The sequence below is a fragment of the Maylandia zebra genome, linkage group LG19, assembly GCF_041146795.1.
Source record: "Maylandia zebra isolate NMK-2024a linkage group LG19, Mzebra_GT3a, whole genome shotgun sequence".
In the NCBI taxonomy this organism is placed as follows: Eukaryota; Metazoa; Chordata; class Actinopteri; order Cichliformes; family Cichlidae; genus Maylandia; species Maylandia zebra.
This window is the reverse complement of record NC_135185.1, coordinates 12,540,626-12,559,546: the sequence shown is the minus strand read 5'-3', so window position 1 is coordinate 12,559,546 and position 18,921 is coordinate 12,540,626. Positions and strand designations below refer to the sequence as shown.

The 18,921-nt window shown below is 42.2% G+C and overlaps 1 pseudogene; it reads right to left on the bottom strand.

The window, feature by feature from the left end:
- LOC101485503 (plasma membrane calcium-transporting ATPase 1-like) overlaps positions 1-15,349 on the bottom strand; it is a 43,839-nt pseudogene extending 28,490 nt beyond the window's left edge.
- Positions 15,350-18,921: the final 3,572 nt, after the last annotated feature.

The following is an 18,921-nucleotide window of genomic DNA, read 5'->3' as shown; positions in this document are numbered from 1 at the left end:
CTGTGGTGGGGTTGGGTGGACTGTCCCGGGCTCTGTGGGGCCGGGAGGCGCTGCTGCACTGGGCCCCGGTCTGGATGGGCCTGGGCCCCCTTTCCCTGGCGGGTCGCGGAGTGTGGGAGTGCCTACTGGGGTCAGCGGGGGAGCTGGCCCCAGGGAGGGGTTACCTGCCCCTCCCTTCCTTCCCTCCCCATCTCCAGCTGCCTCTCTCTTCCCGCTCCACCACAACCACCCACACATGCAGGGCCTTGGAGTAGGGGTATGTCACCAGGGTGCAGAGGAGGCTACCCCCCCTCTCTGTCCCCTTCTGGCTGCCTCTGCCTCAATTTTATCCCACAACTTAGACATTCACATTATTCACACTCTCATTACACATACATATAGGATCTTGGGGGTGGGCACAATCACGGAGTCCAAATTACCATCAGGGTGTACACCTCACCCCTGGCGTCGTTGCCCACCTCTCAATTTTAAATACACTTAGACATTGAGGGCTATCAGGAGGGACTATGCGCTTACCTGCTGCTCCTTGGCAGGTAGCTCCATGCCCTCCTGGGTTTTAATTGCACCTTAGAACACACATGCATCAACACTACAATGAGCGGGTGGAGGGAGGTTTGGAGTCTTCTCCCACCCCCATTCTCTGCGGCCTGCTGGAGCGGGAGGGCTAGGTGGAGTTGGCCGTCCGACTGCGGTCTGGAGTGTGGGGCCTCCCTGCTGCTACGGAGTCGGGGTGGTCTGCCTCTCCCCACCGCAGGGAAAAGGGTAACACCACCTGGGTCTGGGTGCAGTTCCCCCCTCCAGGGGCAAGGGTACCTAGACCCGGTTTGTAGAGTACGCTTGGGGAGTGTGATCGTGTGTACAGCGTCTCTTTATGTCTGTCTCCACGTTGGTTGAGTGTGGAGTGAGTGCATATGAGAGCATGAGGGGGGGAATGGATGTTTGTGTCTGTGTGTGCCTGTATGTCTGTGTCTATATGTCAGGTTGGGTATCAGACGCCACCTCTCTGGGGACACCTCAGGCCCTCCAAGGTTTGGAGGCCTATCTCCACCTACCACCACTTCCCCTGCCTGTGGCGGACTCCCTCAGGTGTCGGTGCGTTGGTGGTTCTTTGTGTCTGGGGGTGGGCGCCCAGGTACACACCGGCTCACTCCTTGGCGGCCGCTTATCGGGGCCTGGAGCCTGGGGCTCGCTCGGGCCCCTTTGGAGGTGGGGTGCAACTCCCCCTGACTTCTGCTCCGCGGCTGCTGGGCGAGCCCTCATCTGGGACTCTCCTCAGCTCTTACTGGAACAGTGGCGCGGCTGCCCCTCTGTTGGTCTTCCATGGTTTCTTGTGTTCTGGGGGCCTCTGGATGTCTGGAGTTTTGATCTCCTCCATACCTGCCTCACACCCTGGAGGACGGGGCTGTGGCCCCCCCACACTCCCTAGCAGATCGTTACATGGAGAAACCTTTGGAATACAAGCGCGCTGATCCACACAGGTATGCACACGGGTGTTCACTGCTCGTAGACCCAAATTACACCTTTCTTGGCTGCTACTTCGAAGCACATCTGTCCTGCGTGCTGCACAACAACATTGAATATTTAGTATTTACTGCTGTTTACACTTAGCTAGATTAATGCGATGGTGTTGTGTTTAGTATGTTGCTTTGTTTCTTCTTTTTTTTGTCTTTTTTGCTTGTTTTCTATTCTTCTCTCAACAGGTGATCCAGGAGATTTTTTTTTTCTCCCCCCCTTTCTCACTGTCCCTCTCCCCTTCTGTTTTTCCTTTCCTTCCTCTTTCTTTCTCCCTTTCCTATCTCTCACTCATGTCTGTCCCATCTGTAACATCTGAAAATAAAATATAATAAATAATAAAAACAAAGATCGACCAAATGGACCAATACGGCAATGCCACGATGATCCATTTGGCAAAGTAAATCCATTGGGTATCCTTGTTGGTCTTCAGACAACAATTCTGATGGCTAAAGAACCAAATGGGACAGGCGGGAAAGAAAAAAAAAAAAAGATCATTGCCCTGAATCAGGACACCGTCAGCAGGGAGGAGGTCACCTGGAATGCCAACACCTAGAGGTAATAACTGTTTCGCCACGTGATTAACTTTTTGTTTGTTTGGGTTTTGGGTTTTTTTCGTTGGTGTCTTTGGCTTGTTTTTTGCCTAAAAAGTTAAAAGGTCCCCATTTGGATCCTGGAAGGAGATATAAATCCCTTCAGGGTTGCATCAGGCACTCGCAGTAAATCAAGCATGAGTTACCCAGGTGAAAACCTCTTGTGAATAAGAAAGCAGCCGAAAGTAGTTTTCTTTGCTGTCTTGCACTTTCTTACATGACATTCTGCACCAACCTAGTCTTTATGATAATGTGTAACCTTTTAGCTGTTATTAATTCAAGCATGAGCAGAATCACTCAGATTGGAGAAATTTAATATAAAGAGATAATTAAATTGCTCAACTAGCTAAGAATCAACCTTCGTCTACAGATGGATGTTAAAACTATCTTGCTGGTACAGACTGACATGTGTTCAAGTAAATAACCTGTAAAAGAGATTTTTATTCTTTCATGTCATATTTTCTGATGGGGTTTGGGGAAATCAAAGTTAATATATATTCTTTAAAGTGAAGCATTAAATAAATAACATCTCTGGTATCATTACTGATGGTCTGATAAGAGAGTGTTTGAGTGAGTGACTCGTAGAAATCATGCTTCGACAACACCAGCTGTGTGAAATCAAATTTCTTACCATATTTGACTTGTGTTATATCACCAACCATGATCTCGGACACTTTGATCTGGATCATCTGCCCCCACCCCCCAGATCACTGTGAACTTCTACGCCTATTCAATGCACTTCTGGAGGCCACAGAACTGCTTTTCCTTACTCCACTCATTGAAGGCCGTCACTAGTGCCACAACCATTACAGACAGGAGAATGGCAGCGCCTTCGATCCATTCAGCCTCTGCTTCACCTTCATTCTCCACAACGGTAGCTCAATGCCGCAGTCTGCAGGGTGTATGAATGTGAGAGTGAATGAATAGTGGTATTGTAAAGTGCTTTGGGTGCCTTGAAAAGCGCTATATAAATCCAATCCATTATTATTATTATTATTATTATTATTATTATTATTATTATTATTATTATTATTATATACACAGGCTGAAAGTTTACTTTGATGAACAGGCACTTCTGAACACCACACACACACACACACACCATGAGTGCAGTGTCACACGCCTCTTGCTAAGCCTGCTGGAAAAAACTGCTTTGTGCTTTTCTGTTCGAGACTCTGGCTTACAAAAATCTAAACTCCTTCCTTATTTTGAGTAAATTAAATATACTCACTGTGTCTTTCAGCACTGGGTGGATGGTAAAAAGAAAGGCCAAGCGAAATGATGGCTGCCATAACCAGGATAATGAGAGTGATGTCCTGCAGGGCTGCCCACACCAACTCCAAAAAGTTTTTTTGGCTTCTTAGGGGGGATAACATTTGCTCCAAACATCTCCATCCTCCTTTGTAAGTCTTCTGGGTTTCCATCCAAACCTGCAGCAGGAGTTACAAAAACATTACAACTTCTATTCACTTCTATTCTATTTTCTATCCAGGTATGCTTTTACTGCGTTGGCAGCGTGTTTGGGATCAAACATGCAGCCTGTTTTATTCTTGTCACCATGGGGTATGTTAGTATATCTGAATCAAACTTGTGCAATCTGCATACCTGCCCCCATTTCTCTATTGAAGGAAACCCATTTACCTCCTGGTGACGTGTAGATGCATCTATGGCATCAGTTTCACAATCCTAGATAACTGCCTTATTATCGCATTCACAAACCACACTGCCCACTCGCTCAGCAGGGAATAACAATACCGGAGAGGGATTAAAAAGGTCAAAGCCTCCTTTCTATTCTCATTTGGTATTTTAGTATTTCTTCATCTATTTTTTTTTTTTTTGTTTTATTGTAATTCTAAGCATTCTGTTGTTCGTATTTATTGTTGTTATACTACTCACATGTCCTGATGTGTAAGTTAAGGAGCAAAGTGCCACATATTTCAGCAACATTTAAAATATGATTGGACTGCTGAAGAATGTAACTCGTGGTTTCAAACAGCCTTTAAATACACACAGTATTTGTAAGGACCTAGTCTCTAAGACTGAGACTGTTTTAAGACAGTGACCTCACATTTTTTTAATCCCCATTAAACAATGATTAAATTAGTCATCAGGAACATCCTGAGAAGTAGACTATTATTTAGAATAAAAATATTTTACTTTCACTAGATTTAAAGAAGTGATCAGACAGATCTGTTGCTTTGTGGGGTTGAGAAATACTTTCTGTTGGTATAAAACAGAGGTGGGACCAAGTCATTGTTTTGCAAGTCTCAAGTAAGTCTCAAGTCTTTATCCTCAAGTCTCAAGTCAAGTCTCAAGTAATGTCAGGCAAGTCAGAGTCGAGTCTCAAGTCACTGGTGTAAAAGTCCGAGTCAAGTCACAAGTCTGAAACTTTGAATTTCAAGTCCTTTCGAGTCTTTAAAAAAAAAAAAACGAAAAAATAATGTTGCAGTTATATGCTAAATGTAAATATTAGACCATGTAATTTTAAAATCTGTGTTTTTCTCAACACATGACAAAATAGTGAACTTAGAAAATATACACAAATTGTGAAATTGCACCTCTTTAAAATGCAGCTCAATTAAACCTAGCTCCTAGAATAGTTTTCACCGACAGTTCTGAGATAAGCTGCATGTTATTCTTGGATGCGGTTGTAGGACCGGCTTTAAAATCGCATGACAAAAATATCATACACATTAAAAAAAACTGTATCACCAACGTAGCCTGGACAACATTTGCTAGTTAGATGAAGTCAGCTATCTCATCGTAATAATAATAATAATAATAATAATGGATACTTTATTGATCCCCATGGGGAAATTACTTGTTTTTCTCTGCATTTGACCCATTCACTCAGTGAAGCGGTGGGCAGCCCACTAAGCAGGCGCCCGGGGAGCAGTGTGTAGGGACGGTACCTTGCTCAGGGTAGCCGTTAAGTGGATTCGAACCGCCGACCTTCCGATCATGGGGCGACCACTTTACCTACTGAGCTATCCCTGCCCGTAGCATATTTATATGCATATTTATAATCATACGGTTCTTGGAGTGAGTGCATACACTCATGAAGTTTAGTAACTTCAGGTCACTGCAACAAGTCCAGGTACAGTTTACCGACGGATGGGTGCAGGACCTTGAAATGCACCGAGTAGAAAGTAAAGACCATCGTACGTATCATAAGTTTACCAGCCTCACAAATTGTCGCCATAAATACACATTCCTTAACCGTTTATTAATAGGACCTTTGAGCTCAACGGTAATTAATTAGCAGTGGAAATAATTTCTGGTACCCATCACAGAAATGTAGCAGTGACAACAATATTGTATGCTGTAATCGTACTGGGCAATTAGTGATACAAAAAACCTGTTTTATCCTGTGAATAAAAGTATATGTTTTTGTCAATGTACCATAATAACAGAAGCGAAACGCAATATTGTGTCAGGACAATTCACTATTTATGGAAAAAAAAAACAAAGGAGCATAGCGCGACCATTTCTGTTCAGCGCCAGACTTGCTTGTAACCTATATCACTAATTATGTTATGAAAATGACGTATTAACTACTAAAAAACACTGACCTTCGTGTAAATGCTTGGAGCAGACTAACCTGTGAGCTGGAGTGTTCTGGGACGTTATATTTGATCTTTGAATGGCTGCAATCCAGGCCATCCGTCGCGTCTTTGTTACTTCGGAAACATGTCTTGAACAATTTCTCTTCAACGACGTAATCCGATAACAACCGATCTCTTTACCCGTCGGCTTCCCGTGGCTGTCATGCGACCGGCTATTGCAGTTAATAATACAACGGCTTCTTGACATTTTTTGTGTTTCTTTTTATCGCTGTGTAACTGATTTTAATTGAAAGCCTGCGTGCGCTAGTACCGCTTGCCACGAGTTCCCAGAATCCTTTGCGGTTCTACCCGTGAATGACGTCACATTTTCAATCTCTATATAATATGCATGTTAAATTTTATATTTGGGGTAAAATATCAAGTCTTTTCAAGTAAACCGGTTCAAGTCCAATTCAAGTCCCAAGTCATTGGTGTAAAAGTCCAAGTCAAGTCACAAGTCTTAGAACATTTTTTCAAGTCAAGTCTAAAGTCATAAAATTAATGACTCGAGTCTGACTCGAGTCCAAGTCATGTGACTCGAGTCCACACCTCTGGTATAAAATATAAGATTACAATATTAATTTGTCTAATAAAAAATAGCAGCAACATGGCAGCAGCTAAAAACTACGGTTTCATCTGAAAACAAGTGAGTGATGGATCTGAGGCTATGCTCATCTTTTGTATGCAGCCCATAGTGGAAGTAACATACCTCTGTTAGGTGACGACTTTAGCCTGGCACACAGTACTTTACTACACTCCTGTGTAGTAAAGCCCGCACTTATGTTGTGCTGACTCTACAATACAAAAACTTAGCTGAGTTAAAATACAGCCAATGCTAGAATAAAAACTCTTAAAGCACTTCAGAAGGTCTGGAGAACTGTGGCTTAAAACCACCTGAAAAGAGTTAGGGGGGAAAACAGGTGGCTCCTTGGAACCAAAATATTTTTTAAGGAGTGGTGACTCATTTATTTTCAACCAATTTCAATTTCAATTTTATTTCTATAGCACATTTAAGAGTCACAGGTACAACAAAGTGCTTCACAGACGAGCCATATTTGCAGATTTACAACAAAAGAAAACAGTCAACAACAAAGAAATACAGTTATAGGATGGTAATATTATAACAAGCACGAACCGGGAGGAAATTATACTAAGTAGTTTGAAAGGCGAGCTTAAACAAATGGGTTTTTAACCGTGATTTGAAAGATTGAATAGTTTCCGACGCACGGACATCAACTGGCAAGCTGTTCCAAAGTTTTGGTGCAGCAAAAGCAAAGGCACGATCCCCTTTCGTCTTTAGTCGAGACATTGGTTGCATTAGGAGCCCCTGATTAGAGGATCTGAGTGCCCTTGAGGGGATATATAAATTAAGAAGGTCAATCAGATAACTAGGTGCCAGGTTATTTAAAATTTTAAAAGTGTATAAAAGGATTTTAAAAACAATATGGTATTTGACAGGAAGCCAATGGAGGTTAGCTAGAATAGGAGTGCTATGATCCTGTCTTCTAGTGCCGCTTAAAAGGCGTGCAGCGGCATTCTGGACTAATTGTAGGCGTTGGATGAGGGACAGTTGCAGGCCTAGGTAAAGAGAATTACAGTAGTCCAGCTTAGAGGTTATAAAAGCATGAATGAGCCTTTCAAGGTCCTTGTGTTGTAAGTAAGGCATTGCCTTCGAAATTTGGCGTAGTTGAAAGAAGCTGGTTTTTACTACTGCAGCCACTTGCTTATCTAATTTGAGGGAACTGTCCAGCACTACTCCAAGATTTCTTACAGTAGACGATAGGTGACTGGCATAAGAACCTAAGGTCTCCGATAGCTGTTTCAACGGCATGTGGCTACCAAAGACGATCATTTCTGTTTTATTTTCGTTGAGGGTGAGCGAATTATGCAGTAGCCAGTCTTTGACGTCACACAGGCAGTTAAGCAACGGCAATAGCGGGGATTGGAGATCCAGGTCTAGAGGGAAGTAGATTTGGATATCATCCGCATAGCAGTGGAAAGAGATATTGTGGTTCCTGAAAATTTTTCCCAGGGGTAACAGATAGAGAGAAAACAGTGTTGGACTTAACACAGACCCCTGGGGCACACCACAGCGGAGAGGTGCAGAGGAGGAAGAGTGATTTCCCATAGAGACAGAGAAAGACCTCTCAGTTAGGTATGATTTAAACCACGAGAGTACTTTGCCTCTAAGACCAACTACATGTTCAAGCCTTGAAAGGAGAATATCATGGTCGACCGTATCAAAAGCAGAGGACAAGTCTAAAAGAACTAAAACCACAGGGCGCCCTGTATCAACAGTTACGAGGAGATCATTAAAAACTCTCAGTAAGGCTGTCTCGGTACTGTGGTGGGGTTTAAAACCAGACTGGAATTTTTCATTGATTCCATTTGCCTCTAAGAAAGATTGCAATTGCTTAAGAACAATTTTCTCTAAAACTTTAGCCATAAAAGGGGAGTTTAGATATCGGCCTATAGTTTGAGAGGACATTTGGGTCAAGATTACTTTTCTTAATAATAGGTTGGATAACTGCATGTTTAAACATAGCGGGGACGCTGCCTGATAGCAGTGATGAATTCATTAAAAGTAAAATCCAGGGTCCTATAGTGTTCAGGGCATTTTTAATAATGCGAGAAGGAAGCACATCATGGCGGGAATTAGAATTTTTCGTTTGGGCTATTATTTCCTTAAGGGTCGAAAAGGAGACAGATTCAAACTGTTCTAGTACCGCCAGGGATTCGAACGTTAAGGATGTGTCTTCAATGGGTAGATATGAGGATCTTAATGCTGTGGTCTTATCTGAAAGATAGTTTAGGAATTTTTCGCATAAAGCTTGGGAGGTCTCGGTCTGGGTGGAGAGTGGATTTATTAACGAGTTAAAAATGCTAAAAAGGACCTGTGGCTTATGGCTATTAATCGCGATGATCTCTGACAGGAAGGAGGCTTTTGCAGTTTTAACAGCCTTCTGATATTTCTTCAGACAATTACGGAGAATGTCAAAGGAGATCTGAAGTTTGTCTTTCTTCCATCTCCTCTCCGCTTGGCGGCATTCACGTCTGAGGGTACGGGTATGATCATTCATCCATGGTTGGCGGGACGGTTTGGGGCGTTTGATCTTTAGGGGAGCTACAGTGTCTAAAATAGAAGTACAGGTGGCGATAAAGGAGTTAGCGAGATCGTTAACCGATGTAGCTGTATCCCAGTTAGCTTCGCAGAAGGCAGAGTCAGTCAGAGCCATAGAAAACTGAATAATAGTCTCCGAATTAATCATGCGTAGGTTTTGCACAGGACCCTCACGTTTCAGCTCCAAATTGCACACATTGACATTAAACAAAACCGGGAAATGGTCCGAAATCCCAGGATTGTAAATGTCTGTGATGCAGATGTCCAGACCGTAGGATAGTACCAGGTCAAGCGTGTGGCCTTTAATGTGGGTTGGTTTGCTGACCCACTGGGTAAGGTTAAAAGCGTCTATGAGGGCTAGAAAGTCCTTGACCAGTGGGTCCGACTCGCAACAAACATGAATATTAAAATCGCCAGTAATGAGAGTATAATCATAGTTAACCAAAAGGTTTCCTAGAAAATCAGCAAACTCGTGGATAAAATCCTTATTGACTTTTGGTGGGCGATATACTACCGCACAGAGGATCGGGGAGGGGCAGATCAGCTCAAGTAACTGCACCTCAAAGCTAGAGAATATGGCAGGGGGAAGCTGTCGCACACGAAATTTGTTTTTAAAAGCCGTGACTAGCCCTCCCCCCCTGCCCGAAGTCCTAGGAGTGCTGATGAAGGTGCATTCTGGTGGGAGAAATTCCGATAGGGGGACAGACTCACCGGGCCGGATCCAGGTTTCTGTCTGGAATAAGAAGTCCCGCTCGGAGGAACGGAAAAAATCATTCAAGATAAAAGATTTGTTCGCCAACGATCTGGTGTTCAGCACAGCCATCTGAATCGTAGTCAACTCATCGTTATTCGGAACACGTCTCAGCGGACGTAGGTTGCTGTGGTTTACGCCACCACCACGAGCCCGCATCCAGCTTCTAATTGGGGGGTGGACGACTGGTAGTTCCGGGTTAGCGAGTTGTCCGACTTGGCGGGTCCATCGATGACGAAGTAGTCTGATGGTGTGCTGATCGTGGGAAGAGAATAAAGGTTGAAAGATATCCAAGATGGTGTGATAGTTGGTTACACCATGTAGTTTCAAATAGGTTTTGATGCGAATCCGGATGCCGCTCCGTTTTCCCCGTCGTCTGGGCCGTTTCTTGGCGGGGGGGAAGAAAGGCAAGCAGCGTATGCATGTAGTCGTGTCTTTAGGAAACGGGATGTCGCTTCCCGGCTTCCAATACGGATATGCAGGTTGATGTTTCAAAGGTCGGAGATCCAGCAGCGTTTGACGATCATAAACAATTAGTGTGGTTCCATCCCGGAAGTATACAAAAAATAGAATAGCTAACAACAGAAAAAGCTCGGAGGAGCGAAGACGGCTTGCCGTACACACTGGCGCCATTTTCCTCCACATATAACCAAATCATGGTCTTTTTCAAAGCCTTTGCCAATATAGCTTTTATACTTATAACTTGTATGTATTAAAGTACATCACCAAAGACAAACTCAGAAATTAAATGTTATGAGTTCGTTTACATTTTAGGACTAATTTGGTTAACATCAGTTGCCAGTGGTAGTTTGTTTAGCTAGCTAGACAGCCTTCAAAAGTCGCTATTGGGTTGTTTTAACTGCACATTTACACTTAAGTCATTTATATTAAACCTATACTTCTGTGTGACAGCTATGTTCTCACTCACCTTAAAATGAATATAATTACTGTAAACTGAAATACTATGATTATTTCTCTGCCTCGCCAAAAAAAAACTGCATTTACAAACTATGGCAGCAACTGATAAAAGCGAAATGAGAAGCCGTTAGGGTCACAAATTGTCCTTTTTTTCATTTCTTAAAGAAAGGCATTTTTATTTAAAAAAAAAAAAGTCTTAATAAAGTCAGCAAACATAAAATCCCTCATGACACCTTTTTACGCCTGGGAGCGTTAAGGGTTTCGAAAAATGCCATAAAATTTGAACATGCATACTACACTCTTTGTGGTCATTGAACGCTGCTTTTCCTGCCTTTCGAAGAAAACTACCATGGGTAAAAACTGTAATTTTATTACATTTATTTGGTTTATATGATGTCATTTTTGTAAAATGCTCTTCAGAATCTTCCCTAATTTGACTGGACCTCTGCAGTTATTGAGCAACTAAAGATCTCTAGACTAGAACTATGTGTTGAATGACCCTTTTTTATTTAGTGATGTATACCCAGGTGATATAGGTGAGCATTTCACTCTCCTATGGTGTGGACATCATTTAACTGCAACATAAAATATTTATTTGCAGTTGTCGTAGTGCAATATGTTGCACAGCTCTTGCCTTCTTTCCCTCTGTGAACTTTTGTGTCTGTTAGACGTGCAGCAGCTGGTACAGTGTTAGACTGATGAAAGAAGGGTGACAGCAGGATGGAGGGATGGGAGATGTTACTGGAGTGGAGCGCAAGAGGGTAGGGGGGGAGGTTGTATCAAACACTAGTCTAATGAGCCATCTGTAGTGGCAGCACTGTGGAGGTTACACCTGACCTGCTAACGTCAAACAATGTCACACAAGAAGACACCCATAGGCAGTGTACCATGTTGGATGAGTACATTAAAAACAGCAGGATCAGCTAATGCGAACTTGAATACAGCTCACACATTTGTTTCTAAACAAGAAGTCCAAGCACTTTTACAGTACATTCATACAGCACACACCCCAAAGGAAGCTTGAGGCAGTTTGAGGTTCTTTATTGATATCTTTGATATTCAGCAAAACAATAGACTGATGAGATGTCCACGTGTACGCCAACTTTTGTCCTTTGGCAGCTGGGAGAAGCTTCAGCGCCACACTGCAGAAGAGGATAAATGAATGATCAGGTGTACAGATGCTTGTATGTTACTTAAAATAACGAGGTTCATCTAAACGAACTGATCTTCTTAAGGGCATTCCTCTCTTGATTATGTTTTTCCAAAAAGAAAATTATGTTCTGCATCTTTAAAACAAGCAAAAATAAATAAATAAACAAGGTGGCAGTAATGCCTAAAACAACACTGTCACCTGTAGATAAAATGACCTCCTGTTACTGAGTAATCGTTGTTTGTTATCATTATGACTGAGTGCTCGTTTGGCGAGTGTAACCAATGTTATTTTTAGTACCTGTAACTTACAAATGTCCCCTGAACGCATCACATACAGGCAAAGTTACTGTTACATAACACAGACAGCTGTACAGCACAGCAGGGATGACAGCGCATCCCCTGGTCCCCAAGGAATGGAGAAGTAAAAGCCTCGGGCTACAAACAAAACAGAAGTGTTTTTGAGGCATTTAATGGCTTTAAAATTCACAGGACAGGTATTGCGTATTTAAAGCAGCCAAATAAAACTTTAACAAACAAACTGAAATGAGCAAAACCAGCCAGGAAACTAATTGAAGCTTTGATTTGTTTTAAGTATTTTTTAATCTGTAGAACAACAAATATGACCTTGACATTTGTGACCTATTAGGTCATCACTGTGTGCAAGTTTCACTAGATTGTTACCTTACTGCAGGAGCATTCTTCTGCAGCACTTTATAAGGAAGCACTCCTTGAATAACGGCGGTTGCACACAGTTTGTTTGTCTACTTAAAATGTAGCTGTGCAGATTGTGCAGAGATCTTCTCATCCAAACAACACGACTGAGTAACATTTGGCTCAGCAAACCAAAAACAGCTAATTACTTGAAAATAAGACGATAAAGGATAGGCTAAAGGTTTGGTGATTAGTTGTGAGAATAACATTTAGGGTTAAGCATGGGAATGCATTAGTGTGGATGGAGACTCCCATTGCGATGGCCAAGAAAACATGCTTGCATATATGTTTGATTTTCCCCACACACACAGTGAAGCAGCCAGCAGTCCCTCTTGAGGAAATGTTGGCAATGGAGACCAAAAACACAAGAACCGCTCATCCAATAACTTCAAATTTGGCACTGCACTTATTTGGGTCTTGAGGAATGCATTTGCCAAGTCTGAAATAGATTGAAGAGCTGGTTTTGGAGATGGGTAGAGAACAGACGGAGGGAAATTCAGAGATTTGTTGATCTGCTAGTTGGATTAATTAGGATAATGCACTGATTTCTGTGAGTGTGGTCTCGAATGTTACAATTCTTTTGTTTCTTTGTTAAAGCAAAGCGATACATTGCATTTTGCAGTCAACATGACTTTTCTGTCTAAATTACTTTCATTATTTATCATCATCTCTTCTCCATCTTCTCACTTGGGTCTTCCTACATTATATCCATTATTGTAAACGAAGCTGGGCTGTAAATCACAGCCAAAGCATCACCCCTCCATTAAGGTCCTGCTCATAATCACGCTCCAGAGCATAAACTAACAGAACATGATATAGACGAGTTTTGGGAGTATTGGGAATTGATTCCCAATATACTTCAGGGACTCTCAGAGGTTTCTGATCACCCATAGCAGCATGATCTGCATGATGTGCATCTACATCATTAGTCCATGTGGATGAGGACAATGGGTTAATTCGAAATGGTCCAGTTTGGGCATGAATGATAGAAATACTCTAATGAATGTCCAGAGAATTGGGCAAAGGGAGAAAACCACATAACTGCATTATTTTAGCACTTCACCTCGCATTTCCCAACAAACAAAAGAGGAATCACTGGTGCATCTCCTCAAGTATCCTCTCTGTCGGCTCCACTTTCATGGAAGCATGGTTATCATCCATCCCTGCTGTGCATGTCCACGCAGGCAGAAATAAGCATCTTCTCATGGGGAGATGCAGTGAATTCTGGTAAACTGACGCTGAGGAAGCAAACGCTGGCCTCTGTGCTGATGTGGAGCTAAACACTTAATGGAATTATTGTGCTCGGTGTCCTCAAAGAGCAGCCATCTGCCACATTATCAATGCCTAGGTTAAACAATCCAGTGCTATTTTCTATCCAAAGGCTGAATGCCCCAAAGCCATGGAAATGGGGGCATAATGCGGCACCAAAGGCAGCAGAGTGTTTTCAGCTTTCATGTCGGGCCAGTAACAGAAAGAGAGGGATGAATGGGTGAGCTACAGGCTAAGGAGTCGATTTGTGAACTGGAGCACTGAATAGACGCCTCATCGATTGAAGAATTGTGATGATTACAGGGTTCGCTGCTGTGTAGTAATGCAATAGGCAAAGCCATCACAGCCTGTAGTGTTATCTGGCCAAATGATGTAGACCCTGCCTCGTTAATAGCGGCCATCCATTCTGGGCAAATGGCTGTGAATTTATCTAACGTGGCCCTGCGACGCATGAATAAACAGGAAGATGCACGCGTACACACATCCGTAGGGAAAATACACATGACGGGGGGGGGGGTGTACTCTTTTCCTGAACATCCACTGCAGAGCAGTTCAACCTCTGGGAACATATGAGAGTGAGGACAGAGATAAACAAACCTCTCACACTGTAACTCCATGATTAAGCGCACATCCATTTTTAACAGCCGTCTACAAATGAATTACGCTGGTCGTCAAACACAGTAAGTGCTCCCTGAGGAAAGATGAAGGAGAGAAAAGAGTGGAGGGTGCTCAGAAAATGCCATATTTGCCACATTACTATTCATGTTTTTTTTTTTTATCCCCCACCCATTAATTATCCTCTAGAGCGGTCCTCAAAAAATGAGCTTGTGTGAAGAGCTTCTTCATGTTTGACAAAAAAGAAAAAAAGTCCTTCTCAGGATAAAAGCATCGACTTACCATGGTCCACAAAGTAATTAAGAGTCAGATGGTAATAACTCTGGTGAGAGAGAGGAATTAATAGAAACACAGAGGATTTCTTTCCCAACTTTTAGAGTGATTATTTAAATTGTTTCATCCCAACTTCTACTTTCAATTCATCTCCCTTTCTTTGTTACTCACTTCCTCCATCATTCTGTAGAACCTTTGAGGAAAGGCCCCAGAACATGCCTGATCAATAATGTGCCAGCAGAAAAAAATAATTTATTCTGTTTTTTCTGTTTTTTGCTTTCAGTTGCTGTTCCTTTCCTCAGATCGATGGATTTCAATTCCAGCAGCAAGGCGTTGTCGTCTGGGCCTGTAACACTCCCGTGAATGGGTGGAAACATGGTGCATGGCTTCAAACGCACTGTACTGTCCAGCATTACTGCAATAAAAGATTAGCTTATAGTTTTGGCGTGAGGGTTAATGACCTAAACTCGGCATCAACACAAATGCCCCCTCATCATTACTAAAGCACCTTTATTGCTGCTGCTGTGATGAGTTTATATCTGTAATAATGCCTGTGGCAGCGCTCTGTTGTTGCTCCTAGAGAACGTGGGAGTCGGTTATTATTTTGGGGAACAGTCAGCTCAGAGTCGTCCCATAACAGGTGCCATTAGCATTCCTGTGCTGATGTTGGCAGTGATTAGAAGCAGGGCGAGAGGGTGGCCGGGGAAAGTGGAAGGGTGGCTCAAAGAGGTAATGGGTGCTGACTTACAGCCAGTGATGAAGGAACGACAACATTAGCTGACAGAAGGTCTGGGACAGAGGCCAGCTCGACCGGATCGGGAACACGCATCCCGGTTTTTGCACCAAACACATTTCTGGTTCAGATGAATCAGGCTACGTTTTAAAGAGGGAACTAATTTGACATTATTCTCATTTTAGAATTATAAAATGTATATCCACGTGACCCATACAGAGCCAGAGGGAAAGAAATGGTGTATATGTTGGGATGATGAGTAAGTGGGTCGTTCTCACTATAAAATCTTGCTACTTTATGAATACTAACGGCATCTCACAAAAATTTATAACGTGTCTTTTGGCTTGATTGCAGTGATGGACTGTCCCGCAAAATTGAGTAGACATGGACCTTCCTCATGAAGATTATATCATTGCTGCAGTTTGTTTGAATTATTACTTAAAAGTACATTTTCTAAATGATCCCTCACAGATATTGGTAGGTGCACCTTACTAGTATTGGGTTGGACCCCTTTTGTCTACAGAACTGTCCAATTTCTTTATTGCACATATTCAAACAAGGTGCTGGAGACATTCCTCCGAGACTCTGGTCCATGTTGACATGATAGCATCATACAGGTGCTGCAGATTTCTCAGCCTCAGATCCATGATGTGAATCTCCTGTTGCGTGCTCTTTTGTATTCAGATCTGCTTACTGTGGAGGCTATTTGAGTACAGGGAACTCACTGACATGTCCAAGAAACCAGTTTGAAGTGAAATAAATTTTGTGAATGAGGAGATGAGTACACTGGGATCATAACGGCATGGAAATGGCCAGCAACAATAGGTTAGTGTTTAAACAATGCTCAGTAGGTACTAAGAGGATCAAAGAGTGCCAAGAAAATATATCCCAGAAAGCTGGATGATCCATGCTGGAGTTTCAGTTTGTTGTTCTTAGCTGACACTGAGTGTCACCCAGTGTGGTCTTCGGCTGCTCCACCACATCTGCTTCAAGGTGTGTTGTGCATTCAGAGGTGCTCTTCTACATACTTTGGTAGAAATGAGTGCTTATTTGAGTTACTAATGTCTAATAATTAATCAGATTAAAGCAGACAGCTGCTGCTCATCAGATATGTTCTCTTCGTAAGGTCATTCTTTGTTAATCCTAGAAATGGTTGTGTGTGAAAATCCCAGGATACTCAGAAATACTCAGACCAGCTAGTCTGGCACCAAGTTCCGGTTCTGATGCTTGGTTTGAACTTTAGGAGGTCGTTTATGACCATTTCAAAATGTGTAAATATAATAATAATTTGGTCGGCTGATTAAATATCTGCATTATCCAGCAGTTAAAGGTGTACATAATGAAGTGGACGGATAAACAAGTGCATGAATACTGAAAGCATGATTTTTAGAGCTGATTAGAAAACATTAAAAAATAAAGCAGCGCTAAGTCACACATCAGGGAAGAGTGGAATGAACAAAAACAGATTTTCCTTTAGGAGAATCTCTGCGGGGTCTTTTCTGTTTAGTTTAAACATTTCAACAACAACTAAAGACTGCATATTGTTCAGTCAATTTAATGACTGCTGCGTGAACATCAATACTGTTTGTGGCTGATAAAGCGCTAAAGCTTCTATAATGCATATTTTTAAATGGATCAGATGACTGAAGGAGATCTTTATCCTGACAACCCTACAGAGAATTTTACTTTTCCACTGACCTTTTGTTTTATAATTCAACAGGAAGCTCATTTCAGCCGTCATTAAACAACATACTGACAAAACTAGCAGCTATGGGGTGAACATACTGCAGCATTAGCTACTAAAAGGCCAGCTACATCCCTCAGGAGTTGGAAATGCAAAACAGCCCTATGAGAACGTCGATTATGATCATTTCACTCATTAGGTCACCAGAAACATATTTCATATTTAATGATAACATTGTTCTGTGTATGCTGCGCAAATAGCCTGCTTTAAAAAGGACATCATTTGTAAGATCATTGTTTGTTTTCCATGAGTGTGAGTCACTAAAAGAATCTGTTAGTATATTAATCAGTACATTTTCAGCTCCCCTACACTTTTGAATTGGATTCATCTTCCTATTTCAAGATGATACAGTAAGTTCATCTCTGTGTTAAGAGCATAATTCAGTGAGTGGGATGACTTGCTAATAATCCCCAGCCTCTTTCCCAGGAAATCTTGCTGTGTGGGTAAACAGCTGTTCAGCTGGAAAATTGTTTTAAAATCCGTCCTTTTGGCTTGTGAGAAATGAGATTCCTGGTAGCAAAAACAGCAAAAACAAACGGTAAAAAATAGCATGAACGCTTGAGCTGAGCAACATTCCTGGTTCAGTGTATGAAAGCCTTCAGTCAGCCCACATGTGTTAAGCTGCTTTTATTCTAGACATTAAATTCTCTCAAACAAAATTAAAGCAAACATTATCTAAGAAGGTGGTGCAGTGTTCAACAGTATGCCCTCAAAGAACGTCCTGAGTTTGACTCCACCAGCCAGCTGGGACCTTTCTGTGTAGAATTTGCATATTCTCCCCATGCATGTATGGATTCACTCCATGCAGTGGATTTTCTATAGCGTGGTATCTACAACTGTAGTGAGACCGTAACCCTTTAAACCTTTGATAACACTGGCCAAGCAGTCCTAAAGTGCAGCCTCCTTTACATTCCAGCAACCGTCACACAGGCATGGAGATCGATTGATAACCACCTGGCAACCACCAGTAAAGAGTAAAAAATGAGTATTCACCACCTGGTTTTGAGTGGTTGCTCCAGTCATGCAGGCCTGGAAACCATGACCCCATGGTAATGACCAGCTGCTAAGGGGAAAAGTGTGTAACTGTGTGGTAGTGAGAGGTTGGTGAAATTGGTTGCAAAGTGGTGTATGGTGCTGCACTGAAAACCTCGTGATTGTTTTAGCTGCTAGACTATTGCTGTGTAGTTTGCAGAGAAGGCACCAACTCATCTACAAACACTCGCCTACTAAGCAGAGGACAACACAAACCAGAAAGAAGTTTGACTTTGAAAGAGAGAAGTCACCTGGTTTGGTTTACATCGCTCTTTTTCAAGTTTCATTACCGCTTTGTGGTTAATTATCAAGTGTTTGCAGACAAATCTGCATCTTCCATGCAAGCTGCAGGCAACCATCAAGCCTGTACAGATTACTCTGATAGTGAACAGTAATTAAGAGATTACAAACAGGTTTTTGATGCAGCATCCTTTTTGCAACTACCTTTACCCAGCAAACCCACACAACCAGGTCAGAGAATACACTTGTTTTTTTCCAGGGTCAGCAACCAGTCCCTTTTCCTCGGAGGTTGAAATAACGAGATACCAAAAAGACATGTCCGTGACGTTAAAGCTCAGGCTTTTTAATGCTCTAAACTCTGTTTTGACAGCTTTTTGTTTGTCTTAGATCTGTATGATGTCAGCAAGAGCTGATTAAAAACAATACCCCGCCCACCAGCTCTCCATAACTTAAACTTGTGAAGGATAGCTGATCAAGAAAAAGTGGCTTTAAGCCCTATTAGCTTAAAGCTTCACTATGTCCCATTATAAGAATTACTTATAGCTTTGTGTGATACTGTAAAACGAACAAAGCTACTCTGGTAAAGTCTGAGAAAGACTATCTGGAGGTTGAAATGATCCATGGCTGAGTTCTTAAAAAAGGACATGCCTTT